We start from the raw sequence: 19,345 nt of genomic DNA, 5'->3' as shown, positions 1-19,345 counted from the left end.
GGGCCAGGAGAGACCCAAGGGGGCAGTAAGGACAGCCCCTCTTTTTAAGGTTTGACTGGAATCTGTATCCCTTTCTTTTTCAGATCTCTCTTTTGAAAGAAGAGGTCCTAGAATGAGTAAGTGAAGGAAGAGGTACACCCTTGGTGTTCTGCCCTAGAACAGCTCACAGCCCGGAGTCTGAGCTACTAGGAGGAAAAGGCAAGAAGTCAAGAGGATCTGTACCTCCCTCCAGGGCTACAGTGATTATAGGACCTCTACACACCTGGTACACCACTGCAATGAAGAGCAAGAGGAGAGAGATTTGTAAGGCCCTCCACGCCTCCTGATCTGATAACTTTAGTCCCTAAATTCACAAAACAATATACATCATGTCATTTAAACTGTTGTGTGGCAAAAACTACAGGGATTATTATCCCTACCCAGGATAATGGCTCCATTGGTACCAGGTTTTAATTTACGTAGAATTCATGCATACCTTATATTCAGGGTTTCCAATTGCCTGACCATAAGAGTCCCCTGGGGACTGTTCTGAAAATATAGACTGCTAGTCCCCTATAGTTTGAAAACAGGCAAGTTGGTGGGTGAATCTGATCTGCCTGCGGAGGTGTTTTATTTGGTTGGAGTTTTGAAAAAATAAATTGAATTTATATGCCCTTAGATCCAAATATTTCTACCTATGCTGATTTTGGTATTATTTATTTCTGACTCCGTATAAAGGAATTTTGGATCTAGAAAGGATGTTATACACCATCCAGCCCTGAGCTCCTCCTGTTCTGGATTGGGTACCCTCAAGAGTACAAACCTTTCTGCCAGGGCCCCAGTGAGAGAATCAAATGCAAAATTTTCATGAAATTTTTAAGGCAACTTCACATTTGATTTGATTAGTTCTACCCACACACCTCATCATTTGTGTCACTGATGAAGGAACCAGGCCTTTTAAAGGGCCCCTTCTGGTTTCCAGCTCCTTCCCACACTGCGCTGTGGCCAGGGAATAAGGCCGCTTCCAGTCAGGCCTGTGTTTAGCATCACTGCAGGGAGTCTGCATCAGTATGGAGATGATTAGCAAAGCCTCCTTCAACAAAGTCATGACCTCAGCCCACGGTTGGCCTCGTTCGCTTTCCCTGGAATCTTGAGAGCTCATTTTTATAGTAAACTCAAACTGGGACATGGCTTTTTTCCATAGTTTCTGAGTATAAAACAAAAGGAAAAACATTGACAAGGCATCAGGATGGCCTACGGTTAAGTGGAGACCGCTCCAATAACTGTAGGTGAAGGAGGCATTTTATTTACTCATTAGTTTAAGTACGTAACTGTGCTGGCCTCAATTTTGTAAAGCTGGCCTCAATTTTGTAAAGTGACTAAGACATGATCCATGAATACCAGGAGATGGAGGGAGCCTGGAAAAGAGAGGCTTCAATAAAAAGAATGTGTCCACTGTAATAAATGTTGTAGCAGAAATCTGAACAGAGGCACAGCCTGTAAAAACATCACCAAGGATGTCTTGACACTTGTTAGAATAGCTTCCACCTAAGTAGCAGAGTATAGTAGAAAAAGCACCTGCTCTGGTATCAGATAGACCTGGAGTCAGACACCAGCCTTGCCACATCTTAGCTCCATAACCTCCTGCTGTTGTTTTCTTACCTGTAAAATGGTCTGAATGATCCTTACCTCATCAAGCTGGAGACGTGGATCAAATTAGATAGTTTGTGGAAAATGTCTAGTACAGCACTTGGCCTAGATTAGATGCTTGGTGTATGCTGGTATACACTGTGATGTGGACTTGTAAGTACTTTCATACCAGGAAAGGCTTAGCCTGTGTGGGGAACACAAACACCCTAGCTGCTGCATATGTATCTTTCTCCATTGTAAATCAAGAAATTGGTTATTTTTTTGTGTAAATGCAAAAAACTTTATAAATTGAGGTAGCCTTTCAGGGCCAACTTAATTCTGCATACACTGACAAAACAGAACCTCTCTGGGTAGGAAATCAGCATCTTTCTACAGTTCATTTTTAGCTTCAATAAGAATCAAGATATCCATCCACAGATATGAGGTGTTTTATGAGACTTGTCCATTAATATACATTTCTCCCTTGTTGAATATCAATCCCCAATAGCCACCTAACCAGAAACACATTTCCCAGAATGCTTTGCATATTGTTCTAATCATGTGACTACATTCTGGCCAATAAGACGGGAGCAAAATATTTTCTCCCACTTCTGGGTGCTTCTAGAAATGCAGATGTGTTTCCCTGGACTTTTTCCTTTGCCCATTGGCAGGAGCAACCATGTTGGCCCCAGGGATGGAAGCCACATGTTAAAGATGGCAGAGAGAAACCCTGGACTTATTTAGTGAACCATAATCTGGATCATCATTTGAGAAAAAAAGAAACTCACACCTTGCTTAACCCTCTATTTTGAGATATCTTTGTTACAGCAGCTTAGCTTGTATCCTAACCAATACATGAGAATTTACTAATATTGGATGAAATAATGTATGGAAGCAACTAGCTCAGGGCTCAGGACATAGTAGCCACTAAATAAATTGGTGCTAAGTTTTTTTTTTCTTTTTTTTTTTTTTTGCGGTACGCGGGCCTCTCACTGCTGCGGCCTCTCCCGTTGCGGAGCACAGGCTCCAGACGCGCAGGCTCAGCGGCCATGGCTCACGGGCCCAGCCACTCCGCGGCATGTGGGATCCTCCCGGACCGGGGTTTGAACCCGTGTCTCCTGCATCGGCAGGCGGACTCCCAATCACTGCGCCACCAGGGAAACCCGGTGCTAAGTTTTAATTTAAAAAATTTGGTAGTATATATAAGTCCATGCCACCTTCTCACTTTGTCCCAGCTTACCCTAAATGTAAAATAGATAGCTAGTGGGAAGCAGCCACACAGCACAGGGAGATCAGCTCGGTGATTTGTGACCACCTAGAGGGGTGGGATAGGGAGGGTGGGAGGGAGACACAAGAGGGAAGAGATATGGGGATAAATGTGTATGTGTAGCTGATTCACTTTGTTATAAAGCAGAAACAAACACACCATTGTAAAGCAATTATACTCCAATAAAGATGTTAAAAGAAAATCTGGCAACCCAATAACATTTATTGCATGACAAAAGTATACAAATTATGTGGTAAGAATGAAGCAGAACTCAAAAAGGGATAGAACATGGTCTCTCTTTCTAGGAGCTCACCTTCTAATGGGGGACTTGAATCCTTTATTCCTTCTCCTAAGCCCTTTGCAAGAATAGCACCACCAGCATTACTAGTGGAAGTCCAGCCGTTTTTGCAAGTGGCAAAGACAGTGGGGGCTTCCAGAAGGCTCTCAGCTACTGTCTCCTACTCCCTTAAGTATGAGGTTCCCTCTCTCCAAAAAAAGCAACATCCCAAGTTTGGGTCCCACCATTTAAAACTAACACCTTGCTGTTCTAACATTAATTTCTTTGTGGCATATTATCAAATTGTTTTGGCACATATTTCAGAGAGACAGTGTTTAAGCTTTGCCTGCCATTTATGCCTTGTAGAAGACTAGTTTATCAAACTGATGGGGAGTGCAACACATTAAAAATAGATGGACTTTACTTGGGGGGAGGGAAGTGAGAGGAGGGCTAGTTCTAGGAGAATGTTCAGAAATTTCAGGGGTAAAGGTGATTGGCAGAAGTGCCAAGAAGCATAAGTAGAGGCACTCATTGAGGGAAAGCCTGAAGAACTTGCACAAAGCTGGATCACACAGAGCAAGAGAGCCAGTTGCAGTCTCTGGTCAGAGAGGTGAGAGCACCCCTGGTCCTCCAATTCTTAGGAAGACATACAGCAGCCAAAGCTTCAACCTGGTCGGGGTGGGAGTTCTATTAGGTCTGAGATTCTGTACACTAGTCTCACCTAGGGAGCTCTTAAAAAGTCTGATGTCCAGGCTGCATCCCCCTCAATTAAGTTCTGGGGGTGAGACCCAGGCATCAAAATCTTCCAAAGCTCCCAGTGATTCCGATATGTGGCAAAGGATAAGAACCTCTGCGTTAGATCTTTCAGGTTCATGTTCCCCAGACCCCCTCTGGAGACTGGCTACTGGCCTGCCTGATCTCTGGGTGCAAGTAAAGAGCCCAATTCAATCCCAGAAGTTTCCTAGAGTTTACTGAAAGACTAGGCGACACGAAGGCGAATTTCTCCAGTGATTTCTCCGCAAAAGCAGACTTCTAACCAGGTTGCTGCAAACGGTTGTGCAGGTTGTACATAGTACAAGGATGCCTGGTAAAAGGGAGGAGGGGACTGAAACAACAGCCTAAACTCTGCTCACCCAGCTGTCACCCTGGCCTTGAACTTGATGCAACCTGAAGGAGAAGAGGTGCCTATTTCTAATTCTCACGAAGGAGCTAAAGGGCTGATAGTGTCTCTGTTTCAGGCCTGCTTGAGGTAGAGACAAAGGGAGATTTAAGAACCATCTGCATTGGAATTACCTGGGATCTTACTAAAACACAGGTTCCTGGACCCTCATTCCAGATCTAATGAATTAGATCTCTGGGAAGGGGCTTAGAAATCTGTGTTTTAACAATATTCCAAGTGGTCTCCATCAAGCTGAAGTTGGTGACCACTGGCCTAGTGTACGGGATGGTCTTTCAATAAAAATAAATTGAGCACCTCCTACATGCCAAGGATACAAGTGCAAATAAGATCCTGTCCCCTCCTCAAGCATCCTGATCCAGTGGGAGACACAAAGTGTGGGTCCCGGGAGGAGCCCAAGCTATGAGCTCTGCTGGGGTTCAGATAGGTCTGGCACATTCAGAGAACCAGTGAGCAGACCCAGAAATCTCTATGAGAGGAAGCTCCTCCCAGGAGAAGAGTCATCCCAGGGACATAGGAGCCAGGCACCACAAGCCTGACCCACTAACAAAGCCTCCACTGTCCAAAAGGAGTGATTTGGAGGACCGCTTAGTGGCTGATGTATGTTTGCTCATGGTCCAAGGCCCTGTTACCCAACCCCTGTTTCCACCCTGTGTTTATATATCTGAGTTCCATGGAAAGCTGGGAACCTGTGCATTAAAACTGAAAGAGCTGTTTTTCTATAACCAATATAAACCATTTAGGCAGAAGGAAAATGACTTTGGGACCCTACTGACTGAACATATGCATAAAGGGGGAGGCGTTCTTTGCCACTACGCAGAACATCTCACAGCTTTGGCACCTCCTGCGCCCATCCTCAGCTGCAGGACGGAGACTGTGGTGCCTGGTATACACAGCTGGGCCCAGGGGAGAGGGCACTGTCTAGCTGAGAAGTGCTGGGGCAGCAGAGAAGGGATGACCTACAGACACCAGGTGATGACTAGCTAGACCTGTCTGTGAACACATGTGAGACCTCTCCCCCTAGAGTTCCCACAGATACTTGGGGAGTCTCTGGGGGGGTGGGTGTGAGGATCATGTATTAATGGCATTAGTGGGCAAGAAGGGACAGGTGGCAGGAGGTTCAGAAGACTGGCCTTTCTTTCATCATCATCCCCTTTGCAGAAGGAACTTAGTGCCCAGTCAGACTGACTTCTAATCTGTAGCCCAAACCAAGCACTCACTCCAAGGAGCCCTGAGGCATGGGCACTGGCATGGGGCAGGGGTGTTGAGAGAGAAGGACAGACCCTGGGGTTCTGGAGGTGGGGAAGGTGTGTGTCATTTCCTTTGCCCAGCTTGGAAGGTCTAGCACATCCTGGCCCCTGCCCACTTTCCCACCCTTATCTCATGTCACCCTGGCCCTAGGTCTCTGCTCCAACCATATGGAACTTCTCTCAGTTGATTCCAAGGCACCAACACACTCTTTACCTTCTGGTGCTTGAAGTACTAATTCTCCCCCCTTTTACAGGCCAACTCCTACTAATCTGTCAGCCAAAATGTCACTCACTCAGGTGGACCTTTCTGGAGTCACCAGTTTAGTGTCTAGGGCATTCAATGCAGCCCATAGACTCAGATGTGGAGAAAATGTAGCTCTTTGGGGTGATGGAAATTGAATCTCAGTTTTAGTTTGCACTCTTCCCATAGAAGACTTTTCGATCAAAATTCCACACTGTCATCTGGTCACCAGTCATCTGTTTTCCCAGGAATCTATCTACCAAAATGTCTATATCATCAGTCAGGGGCTCTCTTGGCTGCCTCAATGCCAAGCTTGCTGCTTCAAGGCCAAGACTGGAGCATGGGGAACTTTGCTGGGTTTGCCATGATACTGTGGGCCTAGAATCAACACCACTGACACACAACCATTTTCCTCTTGCTTCCATTCTAGAGGAATCATTTTCTGGTTCCCGGAGAGGTTACTCCCATCTCAAACCTTATTCTGCTCAATGGCTGCTAACTTCTTTCCCAAAACTTTTTATTATTTTCATAGATACAGAAAGGTTGAAAGAATAATTAAATGATCATCCTTATAAATTCTACTGGATTAAAAGATTGTTAATATTTTGCCATCATTGCTTCCTCATCTCTAAGTACTCCAGACTGTGTCTTCTAAAAATAAAGGCATACGCCTACATAACCACAACACCATGGTCACACCTAACAAAATTATCAGTATTTCCACAAAGTCATCTAAAATCTAGTTCATATTCAATTCCCCCCAAATCTTCCATTCCAATAATTTTTTATGCTTAAAAACAAAAACCAGGGCTTCCCTGGTGGTGCAGTGGTTGAGAGTCTGCCTGCCGATGCAGGGGACACGGGTTTGTGCCCCGGTCCGGGAAGATCCCACATGCCGCAGAGCGGCTAGGCCCGTGAGCCATGGCCGCTGAGCCTGCGCGTCCGGAGCCTGTGCTCCGTAACGGGAGAGGCCACAATAGTGAGAGGCCCGCATACTGCAAAAAAAACAAACACACACACACACAAAAAACCAGCATCCAATTGAGTCACACATTGCATTTTCTCTTTATACCCTTCTAGAATATAGTTTTAATCTAGAATACTTTCTCTGCCTTTCTATGCTGTTGCTGTTGTTGCTTCATGAAGTTGACTTTTTTGAAGGAGTCACGTCAGTTAACCTGAAAGACTAAGGCTTTTGTACACAAAAGTCAAAGAACTCCGCTCCAAACTTTCCCTAAGGCAAGAAGTGAAACCTACCGTACTGGTTTGCTCAGGATTGAGGGTTTTCTCTGACCATGGAATTTTGTGCCAAACCAAGAAAGTCCTGGACAAACCAGGATGAGCTGATCACCCTAGAGGCAAGGACGCACAGAATTGCATATGTTTTAATGGTTGCAAGGTGCAGGATAAAACCCTAAAAATAATAATAACCCAATGTTATGCAGCCACACTTGATTGATAAAGGGTTTCATCAGCACCCTATGGTTATACTTTTACAACACTCATCATTTTTTGACTCTGTGTCATGTCTAATTTTTCAGTAGATAGTAAACTCCATGAAGGCAGGGACATGTATGTCTTTCTCATTACTCTAATCTCATTGTATCCCCATAGTCCTGATACATAACAAGTGCTTATTAACTATTTGTTGAATGAAGAAATAATTTAATGATGTCACGGTACTTTGCAATTGAATATATAAAGTAGAATTTAGCATCTATTTTATGAATGCCCAGTGAAGACAACTTGAAACAGTGAGACTGCAGCCCCGGCTGGTAATCTCCATACCCCTAATCACCTAATAGAGTCAGGTTATGTTGCCTGGTGGAGATCTTAACGAGCATCCTGTGCAATTCCGGGTAAGACTCTGGAAGTTTACATAATCTTCAACATCAGATTCAGACCTTAGCCTCTACGTCCTCAGAGGCTTCATGCAGTGAGGGTACAGATAAAAGTAGGGGGTATCTGGGAATCTGGAGATACTTAACCCAATGATAAGCAGCACTGGCCCAAGTACTAGGGTCCTAAGGAAAAATCAATTACACTGCAAGACAATTAGGTTAAATCAAGTAGAAATTAAAATAATAGTTCTACTCAGTCTTTGTCCCTTTCTGCAGAGTTGAACCCCTCAGGACCATTAAATGATTGGTCTCTGAGAGACCAAGAAGGAGGGGTTAGGGTTGGGAGGGCGGTTGAAATATGGTATAATTCTGGACCTGAACTTCTGGTGGACTTAAGGTCACGCCTGGCCTTTGGGAGTCTTCTGGCCTGGAGATTTGGTGACAGACTTGAAGTAGCACTGGATCAGTTGGAGGCTGATCTGAAGTAGAATCCTGAAGGCCCAGCGCCCTTGGACTGGCAAGTCCAAATGGAAGACACCACAGCTCAATGCATGCTCTCTCACTCCTTTCTCCCTCTCCAGAGGAAGGTCTGGTTGGGACCCAGGCTAACTCATAAAGGGATGACTTAGTGGCAAGAATCCTTAGTTTAGATGCTCACCAGAGAAAGAGGTGTGAGGGATGCTATGAAGTATCAACTAAAGACTGATAGACAAGAGTACTTAGAAAAGAACTTCCTAACTGTGAAGGAATTTTGAAGTGCGTGATGAGATTTGTATTTTTAAGCACCAGCAGAGTACTTTTCATGCGTCCCTCACACTAAAGTGGGGGACAGAAGTACTGAGAAGACACCAAAGTACAGTGAAGGAGATAAAGAGAATGGCCATTTAAGGAGCAAATACTGTGTACTGTGCACATGGCCTCGCTTACTCCTGGTAGCAATCCCAAGGAGGTGCTTCTGAGGGAAACAGGTTTAGCAAAATTAAGTGACTTTCTAAAGGTTACATGGCTGCGATGTGGCAGATGTAAAGAGTTGTAGCTGTACTGCCTGACTTCAAATCTACACCTTCCCCACTGTACTACCCTGCATTCTTCTGGAGATGCAATGGGACTAAGGCCTAAACAGTCTTAGAAATGGGGGAATTATTAAATCTGGGTGAAGAACACTCCCTACTGGGTATGCATCCAAACACGTGTAATAATGAGTTATTACACTGTTATAGCTTACATTTCAAGGTGAACATTTTTCTATATCGTTTAGCCCAAATGTGACACTGGAGGGAAGTTTTAAGCTAACTTACCCCAGATGCCATATTCTATTTGAAGGGCACTGGAAAGACTTTCCCCCCCCCAGCCCCCAACTTTCTCTACCACTCTTACCACACTGCCTGAAATCTTGGCATGCATTGTTTGTTTTTTTTTCCTGCGGTACCGGGCCTCTCACTGCTGTGGCCTCTCCCATTGCAGAGCACAGGCTCCGGACACGCAGGCCCAGCGGCCATGGCCCACGGGCCCAGCTGCTCCGCGGCATGTGGGATCCTCCCGGACCGAGGCACGAACCCGTGTACTCTGCATCGGCAGCCGGACTCTCAACGCCTGCGCCACCAGGGAAGCCCCTGGCATGCATTGTTTTGAGATGAATACTGGGGTCATGGTGCTCAAAGACATTCTAAATGAACTAGTCTGATCCATAGGTCATAGCGCAAGGTGCTCTGTATTCCTCCTCTCTGTCACCTCTATTCTGATATGTTCCAGAGGCTCCAGCAGCTCCATTTCTCAGTATTAGCTGTGAACTTGAGAGAACTGTGTTCTCTCTTCTCTTTGGTGTGATTGTCCTTCGCCCTTGGGGGAGGGGGAAGGGTGCTAATAGCCTGGAGGGTGGCCAGATTATTCCATTTTGCAATCTCCAGCCACAGCTGCTAAAGAAAACTTATATTGTGTTTTCATTCAGTGGGGAAAACATGTTTTGTTTTGCACTCTTGCGTAACCATGAAACATCGGGGGTAACTTAGCTAAAAACTTCCCTCCAGTGTCATGTTTGGGCTAAATGATATGGAAAAATGTTCATCTTGGACTGTAAACTATAACAGTGTAATAATAAGGTGACTGGACCTGAATAGACACTTGACCCAAGGTGAAACTATCAGAGGCTCCAACTCAAAACTGGACTACCAAACCCAGAAACTGTGGTTAGGTAGCTGAGGGATATATATATATATATATATATATATATATATATATATATATATATATATGTTAACTTAGGACTGGTGACCATCTCAGGTTGTGGGCAGGTAGAAGAGGCTGGTGCAGATCTGTAGCTCTATTGGTTATTACCATCTACAAGTTCGGAAGCTAAGCAGCACATGCACGCACACACAAATCCTCTTTAAAAAGCATGGGTGGGGAAAAGTTGTAAATATTAAACTGTAACACTTTTGTCCCTGTTACATTTCCAACAATCTCCCTTTTTTGCCTTGAGCTAATCAGACAGGGTCTTAAATTAACGGGTGACTTTTGTTTATTCATGCGTATTTGTTTTTCTTAATCTCCCACACTCAATATATTGTTGCTTTTATTAACAGGAAACTAATATTAAAAGTAAAACACTGAGCTGCAGCTGGAAAAAAATTATTTACTGGAATGTTTCCTAGTTGAGTACTCGCCCTCACCCCCAAACCTTCCTATTTTTGACATGCTGAGCTTCAGAAACTGAGAGGTTTTCTTTGGTTTCTTTCACTTTGGTTCAAAATCCAGGGGACAGTTTAAGTTTGGAATGTGTCCATGCAAAATTCTTGTCCTGTGCAGAGCGAAGCCCTGTCATTTCCCCCAGGATTCCAACAGCAAAGAGTGATGCTGAATCAAAGATGCAGAGCATGGTTTCTCCCATTGAATTATAGACTCAAAGAATGGAAGGGGTGAGTCATCGGCAAATTGAATTGGGAGGCATTGTTGCAGAGCAGCCCCCACTTTGTCATAAAAATCCTGCTTCAATATCACCCTAGCTCCACTGTGGTTTTTCATTTTTAGAAATATGAGTGAATGCCATATAGTTAGTTACCGCTTTTTCATGACACATCAGATTCATGTGAAGTTGCATCAACCCCAAAGGGTAAAACAGTTCAGGACAGAACTATTTGGAATAAGCCTATTAGGTAATTCTTATCCCTCTCAAGGTCATCATATCCTCTTCCCCACTGGAAATCAAATTCTAACTAAAACATGATTGGAATTGGTTTTAAGAATTTTTAGATATGCCATAAAGTCTTTAAGGGGAGGACTACTTCTGTCATGTTTGATTTTATCCTCAGTTTGTTGTAATGAGTGAAAAAACATTCATATAGTACTAGGAGATGAACCTAGGGGATGAGTACTCAGAAGTAACTTCCTGAGTGGTCCGGTTTGGGGATCTAGAATTGTGGTTTAGAAGCCTGGGAAGATGCTGGGGATCAAGCTGTGATACAATTTAGGGTTTCCCAAAGTGTGTGTATTCTACAAGGATGAGAAAATTTTCAAGAAGGAGAAAATTATTGCCACTTTAATAAAAGAGGAAATTTAGACAAGAGGAATTCCATAAGCAGAATCCAAGAAAGATGTTGTGTCCATGAGGAGAGTAATTCTGATCTGAAACCATGGAGTGGATCTATGCCTAGAGAGAAAGGGGACCTTATTTCCCAAGAGATTCCAAGGCCTGCGAGAGAAACAACTCTTAACGATGGATTGCCAAGCAGAGGTAACCTGAGTCTAAACCTGCAGTTGACCCAATTTTAATACCAATTGTACTCCGCTATTCCCTCACTGAGGTTAAACATCACGTACAGTCAAAATAGCTAACTAAGCCTATGATGATAGAATAGAAGGATGAGGGTTAAGATGAGGAGGAAGAAGAAAATACTGATGGCTTTTCCTTAGGGAACCTTTACCAGGATATATACATCAGGTGGTGTTTGTTGTCTAACATGCTACCCCACAATGTAATGACTTAAAAACACAACCGATAATTTAGCTCACAATTCTATGGGTTGGCTGGGAAGTTCTTCTGTTTGGACAGTCTTGACTGATTCTACTGGACTTACTCAAGCTTCTCCAGTCAGCTGGCATGTTGGCAGTGGCTGGATGATCTAGGGTGGCCTCACTCAGGTGTTTGGCATTTACAAGGCTCTTGGTAAGGGTCTGGTTTCTTCCGCACATGGCCTCTCACCCTTTAGCAGGCTAGCCTGGGCTCATTCACATAGTAATGTTAAGGTTCCAAGCACAGCAAGAGGACACGCCCAATACTCAAGGGCTTTCAAAGCCTCAGCTTGCAACACTTTTGCTAATGTCCCACTGGTGAAAGTGAGGCATACCGTCAAGCCAGATTCAAGGAGTGGACAAATACATTTTACCTCTTGATGAGGGTAGAAGAATTTATGGTCACTTAAAAAATCTACCACAACTAGAGAGTTAGGTTGGTAAAGAAATAAACCAATCAGCCCTTAGAACTTACAGAGAAAGTGTTGGGATATCAAGGAAAGAGTTATTGGGTATAGAAAATTTTCCATTTCCTGGGTGGTGTTAGCAAAACAGTACCTGAATGTCATTTAGTCCAGCTAGGGAACACTCTGTTTAGGGATTACCCTGGGTTATGTCATCACAGAGCCCAACATAACTTTTGCAGCTCTGAATAGAACTACAAAACACCATCTTAGAACAGTCCTGGAGGTGTCCTAGATGTCTGTGATCTGTTCTGAAACTAACAAGGCAGGGACAACCTCCTTGGAATATCTGAAGACCCATCCCTACTCATTCAGGTGTGAAAGAGGACCTACTATTTCTTTTCAAGGGCAGGGATTAAGATCTAGGAGGTGCAAAGGGTAGATGGGTGAGTAGTAGTGATAGGGTAGGTTAGTCGTTTGAATGGAATCAGGAGAAGAAAGGATATGAATGGCAAGCCTGCTCCCAGAGGGGAGCAATCAAAATTTTTTTTTTCAAAATTAATAATAAGTTGGAGTCTATGTCCTAGAGGAAAGGTGAGGGAACATTTAAAGGACAGGTGCAAGAAATCTGATAGTCTCTTGAAGCAGCTGAATTTTTTTTAAGATGATGAGTTAGGTGAGATTCTAATCTCGGCTCTACCACTAACTAGTTAGTTATATGACCGTGGACAAATCACCTTATTTAGTTTTCTCATTGACAAAATGAGCAATTTTGGCTGGATAATTTTTCCAAAGTTCTTTCCAGCTCTAACATCTTCATGGAAGCTAGACAAAGAAGGATTGACATATATGTCAAGGGAATGAGGCTGTGTCGGGGGAATCCGCTTCAGAGAGCATTGGAACAGGTATTGAGGAAGATCTGAGACCTCTAGAGTTTTAAAAACAGGATAGATCCCTATCATTCATTCAACAAATATTAACTGAGGATCTACTATATGCCAGACAGAGCAGTCAGTGAATGACAGCACCCACCCCTGTGGAGCTTACAGAATCACTTCGCCTTGATCAAATTATTTAAGAGAAAAAGTAGGATTTGTAAACACATCCAGCTTCATTATTCAATCATTTCTGATGAAGAATGGGATGGGGTTTGCCAGAAAATGGAGAGACTGGATTGCTGAGGCAATTGCAGGCAGGGATTACATCAGATAACTACTCTGATCTTTAATTTCTTCATCTGCAAAATAGAAAGGGCAGACTGGATCATCCCTAAGGTCTCATTCAGCTCCAAAATTCTGATTTGGCTGCCCAGCCATTCTTAGGTGCTTTAGCTCAGCAACCCCACCTAGTGTCACTGTGTGGAGTTAGTAGAAAACCTCCAATAGTCCTATTGACTGATGAGAGGCCACTAAAGAGACTGGACATAACTGAAGATGGGCTTGAGAATCAAGATGTAAGAGTAAAGGGTTGATGGTGATTACAAGTCATTGCCTATGACTGGGGCAGGGAGGACACTACCCGCAAAGGGGCAGAAGGAAGTGTTTGTGGGCTATGCAAGCATTATATATCCTGATGTGATGAAAGTTACATTGGTACACACAGCTGTAGTTGTGTAAATCATACCTTTGTAAAGTTGACGAAAGAAAAAGGCAATACGGCTAATTACCAAATGACTAACACAAGCAATAAATTCTGTAGTTTTTTAAGGTAGGCTTCCCACAATAGGCACAATAGGAACAGCCCTTGAGGAGAAATAGGATATAGATATGCTACATTTTTTGCATCCAGGCTGCTGCCATCTCCCTAGAATTTTTTCTCCTACTTTCTCAATGTCACTGCTTCATTATTCTTGGCATAGAAAGGGAAGAGGCAAGCGTCAAACGCCACAGTTGGGTTTTTTGTTTGTTTGTTTTTGTTTTGCCAATTATCTGAAGAGCTAATTCCTGAATACTCAGAAGTTGTTAATTCGATTAATAGATAATGCAGGCTTGTAAAATTTTCTTGGTCTCTCCTGCTTCTTATTTTGGAGCAATACTGCCAGGTAAGTAATGAAGACATTGTGCCACAAGAGGGTTACAAGTTCTCCTTGAGGGATTCTACATCATGGCTTCAACTATCACTTTTATGTAAATGCCTCCCCAGGTTACATCTCCCTGCCTGACCACTCTAATTGCCTAAGAAACGCATCTGCTTTCCCGTTCCATTATCCTCTCAAACTCAACATTCAGTATTCATTTAGCAAATACGAGCATGCCAAACACCTATGCAAACCCCTTAGACCTTTAGAACAGTGCTTGGCACATGGGAATACTAACGAAAGACAATCCTCACTTTCAAGTTTTATAGAGTCTAGTGGAGGGGGGAGAGCGGTAAACAGGGAGCAACGACTGATTTTCTTTTCTTTCTAGTTTTTTTCTCTTTTCCAGAATTTCACACAAATGGAAACACTGAGTATGTACTCTTCTTTTGAGTCTGGGTTTTTTTCTCTCAGAATGTTTTCAAAATTCATCCATGGTGTTACATATACGTTTGTTCTCTTTTATTGCGGAGAGAATCTCATTGTTTGGATATACTACAATTTGTTTATCCATTTATTTACTGATGAACATTTGGGTTGTTTTCAGGCTTTGACTCTTAAGAGCATTTGTGTAAAAGTCTTTGGGTATACATATATTTTAATTTCTCTTGGATATATACCTAGGAATGGAATTGCGTGGTTGAATGATTTGGGTGTCACCTTTATGAAAGTTGGCCAAACTGTTTTCCAAGGTGGTTGTGACATTTTATGTGCCCATCAGCCATGCATGAGAGTTCCAGTTGCTCTTTCTCTCTCCAACACTTGGTTACTATTCTAAATCCTTTGCACTTCCCTATCGCAAGTGGTATGGATTTTTTTTTTTTTTTTTCCTGCACCGCATGGCTTGAAGGATCTTAGTTCCTGACCAGGAATTGAACCCGGGCCCCCTGCAGTGGAAACGTAGTCCTAACCACTGGACTGCCAGGGAAGTCCCATGTAAGTAGTATGGATTTTTAAAACTTCACTTTCCAATGATTTACTACCAGTATATAGAAATACAGTTGATTTTTGTACTTTGACTTTATTAACTCAGTTATTGGTTCTAGTAGCTTTCCTGTAGATCCCACAGGCATTTCTACGTATATGATCATGTTATCTGTAGAAAAAAAAGATTTGTATCTTCCTTTTAAACTGTGCGTTTTCTTTTTCTTTTTGCCTTTATTGCACTAATTAGGATCTTTAGCACAATGTTGAATAGGAATATTGAAGAATGGATACCCTTGCCTTTTTCCTGATTTTATGGATAAAGCTTTCAGCCCTTGAACATTACCTATGATGTTATAGGTATATACTTCACGGCTGCCATTCATCAGATTGAGAAAATAAATTCTCTCCTATTCTTAGTTTACTAAGAGTTTTTTTTTTATCATGAACGGATATTGATTTTTGTCAAATGTTCTTTCTAAATCTAATGAGATGATCATAGGATTTGTACCCTTTATTCTCTCTTAATGTGGTGAGTTACACTGATTGATTTTTTTAAGGTAAAGCTAACCTTGCATTGTTGAGCTAAACTATACTTGGACGTGATGTATTATTCTTGTAATATATTGCAGAATAGGTTTGCTAAAGGTTTGTTAAAGATGTTTGCATCTATGTTCAACAAGGGATGTTGGTTTGTAATTTCTTTTCTTATAATGTTTTTGGCCAGTTTTGGTAATAGAGTGATCCTGAATCCATAACATGAAATGAAAAGTGTTCCCTAGTCCATTTATCTTGAGAGAGCTGTGTAACATTGGCATATTTTCTTGTGTTTGATAGAATTTCTAAGTGAAGTCATCTGGGCCTATAATTTTCTTTGCGAAAGAATTATAATTCAATTTCTTTAATAGCTATAGAGCTATTCAGATTTTCTGTTTCTTCTTGTGTCCGTTTTGATAGCTTGTCTCTTTTCAGTTCTAGAACTTCCATCTGACTCTTTTTTTATAGCTTCTTTTTCCCTGCTGAGATTCCCCAACTCTTCATTCAGTACTGCTATATTTTCCTCCTTGAACATATTTATAATAGCTCCTTTAAAGTTTTTGCCTGGTAATCACAACTTCTGGTTATCATGGGGTTGGTTTCTTTTGATTCCTTTTTGTCTTTATTGTGAGTCACACTTTCCAGTTTCTCCACATGACAACTAATTTTTAATTTTGCACTGGATATTTTGGATGATAAATTGTTATCTTCTTCCAAAGCATGATGGATTTTGTTTTAATGACCAGTTAACTTGGCTGGACCCAAACTCCTGTTGCCACTGTGATGGATATCAGGTAAGCTAAGGCTTCCAACTGCTGCTTTCTGCTGGGCCCCTTGAGGTCTCTCCACAAAACATATGTGTGTTTCAGTGATTAGTCAAGGATTTGGGTGGAGTTTGAAGCAGATTTTGATCCCCCTCCCCGGTGGTTTCTCCTTTTCCATGACTTGCCCCATCACTTTTCATTCTGATAGCCCTTAATTTTCACCTTTGACTCCTCAAGTTAGTAATACTGACTGCAGCTTTCTGCTTGAGTTCTACTGCCCGTCACAGCATGGAATGGGGAGTGTACTCAGGTGGAAAGGCGCATAGAGGACATCTCACCTACTGCAGTTCAACTCTTTCAAGGTTGACTTCATGGTCCTACCTTCTTTTGATGCTCCCCAGTCTCTCCAAAGTTGTCTGGTATATTTTTCCCCAGAATGTATATGTGTAATCCATGGGAGGATTAATCTGAGACAAGCTTCTTTGCTACTAACAGAGTAGGAACTGCTCTACTTGCTTTCATGAAGAAATTTGGGGAGATTAAAAAAAAAGACACCATTCACCACTATCATCTTTCCAGAATTCCCATAGAGGAATACTTTTGACTGACCAAACTTTATATTCACACGCTCTTGACATATCTCTCTTCTCTCACGTAAGTCTAATGGTTTTATGTGTGTATCCAATTAAGCTTTTTAAGAATAAGAAATAAATACTGGCAGATTAGCCAGCCAAGTAATACATTTAAAAAGGAATTTAAGACCAGAATAAGATAAAAAATGTTTGGCTGTGACCTCAAATGTCTTACATGGTATGGTCCTACACATCACTCCAATCTCATCTCTCATCATTCTCTGCCTAGTTCATTATCTCCAGCTACACCTAGCCTGCTTGCTATTCCTCAAATACCAGAGCACATGCTGTCCCTATCATCTGGAACGCTCTTCCCTGCGATCATTACATGGTTGCTCTTTCTGATCATTCAGGTCTCTGATCATATATCATATCTTCAGAGAGGCCTTTTTATTTATTTATTTATTTTGCGGTACGCGGGCCTCTCACTGTCGTGGCCTCTCCCGTTGCGGAGCACAGGCTCCGGACGCGCAGGCTCAGCGGCCATGACTCACGGGCCCAGTCGCTCCGCGGCATGTGGGATCTTCCCGGATCGGGGCACGAACCCACGTCCCCTGCATTGGCAAGTGGACTCCCAACCACTGCGCCACCAGGGAAGCCCCAGAGAGGCCTTTTCTGATTACCCTCCCTAAAAGAGCACACGCTCTCCCCCCACCCCAATTATGCTCTAACATCTTACTCTGCTTATTTTGTTCAAAGGACTAATCACTATCTGAGATTATTCATTCATTTCCTTATTTTTTGTCTGGTTCCCCACTAAAAGGTAAGCACCAAGAGGGCAGAATCTTTGTCTGTCTTGTTCACCAATGTATCCTTAGTGCCTAGGACAGTTGTCTGGCACAGAGTATGTTTAATAAGTATCTATTAAATAAATAAATGAAGAATAACATGGGAGACCCCACCACCACTAAACTCATCTGGTAACAAAAGAAATTCAGAAAAACAAAAATATGTATGCAAAAAGTAAACAGTAATGTATAAACTATAAGTTCCCTATATTCAATTTAAAATAAAGCCACAGCTTTGGCACAGCAAAGGAAAATATCAATCAACAAAACTAAAAAGCTGCCTACTTAATGGGAGAAGAGATTGGCAAATGATATATCTGATATGGGGTTAATATCTAAAATATAAAAATAACTCATATAACTCAGCAACATCAAAAAACAAACAACCTGATTGAAAAATGGGCCGAGGATCTGAACATTTTTCCAAAGACATACAGATGGCCAATAGGCACATGAAAAGATGCTCAACATCACTCATCAACAGGGAAATGCAAATCAAAACTACAATGAGATATCACCTCACACCTGTCATCATGGCTATTACCAAAAAGACAACAAATAACAAATATTGGTGAGGATGTGGAGAAAAGGGAACCTTCATGCACTGTTGATGGGAATGTAAATTGGTGCAGCCACTGTGGAGAACAATATGGAGATTCCTCAAAAAATTAAAAATAGAACTACCATATGATCCAGCAATTCTACTCTTGGCTATTTATCTGAAGAAAACAAAAACACTAATTAAAAAAGATATATGCATGCCTATATTCATTGCAGCATTATCCATTAATAGATGAATGAAGAAAATGTGGTACACACATACACACACACACACACACACACACACACACACACACAATGGATATGCTTGGCCATAAAAAAGAATGAAATCTTGCCATTTTCAGCAACATGGATAGACCTAGGGGGTACTATGCTAAGTACAATAAACTAAACAGAGAAAGACAAATACTGTATGACTTCACTTAAATGTGGAATCTAAAAATAAAACAAATGAACAAACATAACAAAACAGAAACAGAATTATAGGTACAGAGAACAAACAGGTGGTTGCCAGAGGGGAGAATGTGGTGGGGGAAGGAGAGAATTGGGTGAGGGAGATTAAGAGGAACAAACTCCCAGTTGCAAAATAAGTCAAGGGTATGAAATGTATGGTGTGGGGAATACAGTCAATAATTACGTAATATCTTTGTTTGGTGACAGATGGTAACTAGACGTATCCTGGTGATCATTTTGAAATATAGCGAAGTATGGAATCACTATGTTGAGTAACAGGAACTAACATAATGTTGGAGGTCAATTATACTTCAAAAACAAACAAAAAACACAGAAGAGACCAGATTTGTGGTTATTGGAGGAGCCTGGCTAGGGGAGGGGGAATTGGATGCAGGTGGCCAAAAGGTACAAACTTTCACTTACCAGATAAATAAGTACTAGGGATGCAGTGTACAACATGATAAATATAATTAGCACTACTGTATGTTATACATGAAAGTTGTTAAGAGAGTAAATCCTAAGAGTTCTCATCACAA

The sequence above is a fragment of the Phocoena sinus genome, chromosome 2, assembly GCF_008692025.1.
Source record: "Phocoena sinus isolate mPhoSin1 chromosome 2, mPhoSin1.pri, whole genome shotgun sequence".
NCBI lineage: Eukaryota > Metazoa > Chordata > Mammalia > Artiodactyla > Phocoenidae > Phocoena > Phocoena sinus.
The sequence above is the reverse complement of the archived record's forward strand: the minus strand, read 5'-3'. Positions refer to the sequence as shown.